Below are 5,072 nucleotides of genomic sequence, written 5' to 3'. Positions count from 1 at the left end.
ACTACGCCACCCGTGGATTGCGGTCAGAGTGAACCGCCGCTACAGGGCAGACCGCTAAGGCTGGTGTTGTGGGTGCAGCAGAGCGTAGCATAACTCCCCACGGGAGGAGTATAGCCTCAGGGCAGTGTATGCGGAGGATGGGGGTGATGGTGCAGGGCAGCAGCAGTAACGACACGGAGTCAGTGATGCAGTTCAGGGCCTTTACTCACAGTTCTTATTATCCAGACCACGTCTGCAGGTAATGGCTGCCCACGTCGTACTGTGCTCACCAGGTGAGGGGCTCAGACAACTCCCAGATAGCTTTGGAGCGCTTCACAGGACCCCCTTTGTGTGTCCTTTGTCTGGCCTTTCTTACCAACACTTCTGTCCGGCTGCCTCGGGCCTCCTCTTGGTAAACTTGGCGCCAGTTTCCCTGACCCTATGTGGTGCCTTACTAGCGGGTGGAGCAAGGGGCTGCGTCACATAAAAAGTCAGAGCCTCCGGTTTCTTGCTGAGGGTCGTTTCCTGCCTCCACTAGTTCGGGGACCGGTCTCCCCCTTTGGCCTGACCCCTCCACGCAGGTGGATTCGGGCGTGCGGTGGCGACTCGCCCGTCCGCACCCCTGGGATCCCTTCATTCCTCGTTCCTGGAGCCTTCTCCGCTCCTCTTCCTTCCTTCTCCCTCTTGCAGGCCTGGGCCTCTGTTACTAGGCCCGCCTCCGGAGCAGAGCTCATGCAGAGCCCCTGCTCCCTGCCACTTCTGCTCAGACTTCTCTGCACTGAACTAAGATGGTGCCCACCTTTTATACTCCCTTCTCAATGCACCCAGGAACTGCTTCCTCCCTGCTCCTGCACTGCAGGGTTCCCCTTCCTCAGTGTTCCCTCCCCCCACTCCAGCCAGGGACAGGGACTGTCGTGCCCATCTCAGGGGCATATTGGTCGCCCTGCCCCACGGCAATGTGGTGTAATGCATGCAGGTGTCGGGTCCTGATCCACACTCCATCCTTATCTGAGAGTGAGATATCACACCTCTGGGTGAGGTGCAATACGTCTGTAGCAACCGAGCCCTCGGTGCTACAGTTCCATTTATCTTCAGCCTAGGTGACGTATTGTGATACAGGGCCGTGATTTTGGCTATAAAAGGGTCCCCTAGACCCCTACCCCAAGCTTTTTAAGAGAATCATATATGGCGTGCCAGGAGACTCTATGGAATGCTTTCTCAGCATCCAACGAGAGTATCTACTTACAAATTTTTAACTGCATCTAGCCCAGGAAATACTTTGTGCCTAGTAGCAGTGTCTGCTAGTCAGCGGATTATCCCGGCTGTTAAGCAAGCTACACCACCTGTAGTTTGGACACTTAATTTTTTCAAAGGAAATGCTTCGGGACCACGGGATACTTAGTGAAGAGCATCAGGAGGCACCCCAAGGCATAGGGGCTGGGACTGGCACTAGGATGCCTTGCGGTGGACAGCCGAGCTCGATCCTTATAAAAGCTTTTTAACTGCAGCAGCTTTAGTGGACGCTACTGGAGCTGGAATTACGCGGCTGCTGGCATGAGACTTGCCCTCCAATAGATCCTTGTAAATGGATTTAAAGTGTATTCATTCAAATTAGAGGGACAATTTAAATTAAAAAGCTTAGAGCTGCCTCCACCACAGGGGGGCTCTCTCGACCCACCAGCGGACAGGCACCAGTATTGGGAGAGGGGGGCTGGCCGTCAGGGTTCACCGCGGCTCTGGCACAAACCCGGCGACACGGAGGTGGCACGGGCAGGAGCGGACTGGCCGTCTCGGCTTCTCACTTTTTGGATTTTAGAAGGGCATGACATGCCTATATCTGTGTCTCCCCCTCCTTTTACTCCTCCACCTCTTTTCTTTTCGCATGACTATATGTACTTGTCACTTTTCCATGTGTTAGTTGTGTCTTCTGAGCAGTTTGTCAGCTTTTGGACACCTTTGAAGGTGTTTTCTATGTGTTTCTATGTGTTTTTGTTTGCCTGCCATTGGTTTTAACGGTGTTCGAAGGTGTTCGACGAACAGTTCGACGAACAGTTCGGCGAACACACGGGTGTTCGACGAACCGAACCGAACTCGAACACTACGGGGGTGGCTCAACACTAGTCTTTACTCCCACAACCTATCTATTTAAGAGCACAGACCTCCCTGATAAAAGTCATAGGAAATGCTGTAACCTAGTCCTTAAAAGGACTGCAATCACAACTATTCCCTACTCCCAAGCTATCTGTAGATTTGTGCGAAAATTGGCTTGAAATTAACAAGGTATAGCACACACAGCAACAGCGGTGCCGTCTAACACGCAGCTGCAGCAGTGAGAAAATGGTGGCGACGGGGAAAATGGCTTGGTCTTATAGGGCAAGGACATGTGACATACACTGCCAATGACACATGCCCTTGCTTGTGTGAAAAAAATCACTTCGCTCCGTGTGTGCGCTGCTGATAGGCTGACAGATTGCACCTCCCCACTGCAAATGCGGGAAAGAGAAAAAAAAATGGAGATCTTCATTGTTCCTGCAGAGATCCATCCCCTGCCCCTCTCCCCACCCCGCTGTACACTCAAACTGCGTATTAACATTAATTTTCATCATTACTGAGAAAAAATCCAGTTATGATTTTGGTGCACGAACAGTTATCGAACATAACCTCGAACAGCCGAATTTTTCTCAAATTGTTCGTGTTCGCCGAACGGCTCGAACACCGCCCAAAACAGCTCGAATTTGAGATTGGCGAACAGTTTGAGTAGAACAACGCTCATCTCTAGTTACTAGATCATCCACCACCTCCTCCTTTTCCACTTGCGCACCACGATCCTCCTCCTCTCTTCCCGGCAATTGTGTCTCGTCATCGTCCACCTCTTGTGACAAATTGCCAGCATCGACTTCCTGTGGCCGTGGCTGTTCAAATATTTGGGCATCGCTACATGGGATCTCCTCTTCCACCACTTCAAGCGGAGCAGGCGAGGGGCACAAATCTGGAAATGGACCAGTGAACAGCTCTTCAGAGTGTCCAAGTGTGGGATCAGTTGCTGTCTGAAGACACTCGGCATGGTGTGAGGAAGGAGCATCAGGGTGAGGAGGAGTATGCGGTCGAGACTCACGGCTACTAAGAGTCGACCATGTGGAAGACAGGCCGGAGGTGGTGGTGCCCAGGTAACTGAAAGTATTATCTGCTATTCAATTAATAACCTGTTCACACTGATCAGTTCGCAATACTGGTGTTGTTCTGTGCTTCCCTAGTATTTCGGACAAGAAGTGGGAGCGAGAAGATGTGGCTGTTGGTTGTGGCACATTTTCACCTTTTCCACGGCCCCGTCCTCCAGAACGTCCACTTCTACGTCCCTTGCCACGCGCCTTGCCCATTGTAAAGGAAGTAAAATAGCTTACATTCACACTATCAATGGAAAAAGGGTAATAAAAAGTATATTAGAACCGTGGAAGAGGAAAACCACAGTTCTATTTTTCTGGCCTACACCCGACTCTTTTAAACAATCTGAACAATCAGGGAGAAAATATTACTGTTTTTCTTTACGGAAAAAAATACCAAAAGCTGAATAATAGAGATTTTTTACCGTGGAATAGCAAAACCTCAGTTATAATTTACTGGTGTATGTATACCAGACTTTTTTAAATATGTATATATTTGCGGCTGAACAGTGAGCGACACACTCAAACTGTTTTTTTTAGATACAAATGGCCCAAAAGTGGATAATACAGAGGTTTGAACCGTGGAACTGCAAAACCACACTTGTATTTCTCGGGCCTACACCAGACTATTTTCAACAGATATATTTGTGTCTGAACAATCAGGAGACACTATTATTTATTTTTTTACGGCAAAAAATGCCAAAAGCAGGATAATAGAGATTTTTTACCGTGGAACAGCAAAACCACAGTTATAATTTACTGGTGTATACCAGACTATTTTCAACAGATATATTTGTGTCTGAACAATCAGGAGACACTATTAATTATTTTTTACGGACAAAAATTGCGAAAAGCAGGATAATACAGAGATTTGACCCGTGGAACTGCAAAACCACACTTGTATTTCTCGGGCCTACACCAGACTATTTTCAACAGATATATTTGTGTCTGAACAATCAAGAGACACTATTATTTATATTTTTACGGCAAAAAATGCCAAAAGCAGGATAATAGAGATTTTTTACCGTGGAACAGCAAAACCACAGTTATAATTTACTGGTGTATACCAGACTATTTTCAACAGATATATTTGTGTCTGAACAATCAGGAGACACTATTATTTATTTTTTACAGCCAAAAATTGCGAAAAGCAGGATAATACAGAGATTTGACCCGTGGAACTGCAAAACCACACTTGGATTTCTGGGGCCTACACCAGACTATTTTCAACAGATATATTTGTGTCTGAACAATCAAGAAACACTATTATTTATTTTTTACGGCAAAAAATGCCAAAAGCAGGATAATAGAGATTTTTTACCGTGGAACAGCAAAACCACAGTTATAATTTACTGTTGTGTACCAGACTATTTTCAACAGATATATTTGTGTCTGAACAATCAGGAGACACTTTTATTTATTTTTTATGGCAAAAAATGCCAAAAGCAGGATAATAGAGATTTTTTACCGTGGAACAGCAAAACCACAGTTATAATTTACTGGTGTATACCAGACTTTTTTAAATATATATATATTTATGGCTGAACAGTGAGCGACACACTCAAACTGGTTTTTTTTTAGATACAAAAGGCACAAAACTGGATAATACAGAGATTTCACCTGTGGAACTGCAGAACCACACTTCTGTTTCTGTGGCCTATACCAGACTCTTTTCCACAGATATATTTGTGTCTGAAAAATCAGAGACACACTCTTTTTTTTTTTGGGGGGGGGGGGGGAGACACCAATAGGTTAATAAGATGGGTATTTGTACAGTGTGAAGGAGGAAAAGAAAAAGAGGATTTAGATGAAAAAAAAGGATTTTTCCTGGCCCCCGAGACCTCAAGCTAAGTCCAGCAATTTCAGAAACAGGAGCACACAGGACTGTAATGCAGCGTTTGCTGGTATAACCCCACTGCGTCTCCTATACAG

The sequence above is a fragment of the Phyllobates terribilis genome, unplaced genomic scaffold (assembly GCF_046119375.1).
Source record: "Phyllobates terribilis strain yellow unplaced genomic scaffold, ASM4611937v1 Scaffold_2__4_contigs__length_985480577, whole genome shotgun sequence".
Lineage (NCBI taxonomy): Eukaryota > Metazoa > Chordata > Amphibia > Anura > Dendrobatidae > Phyllobates > Phyllobates terribilis.
Note: the sequence above shows the minus strand (reverse complement) of the source record.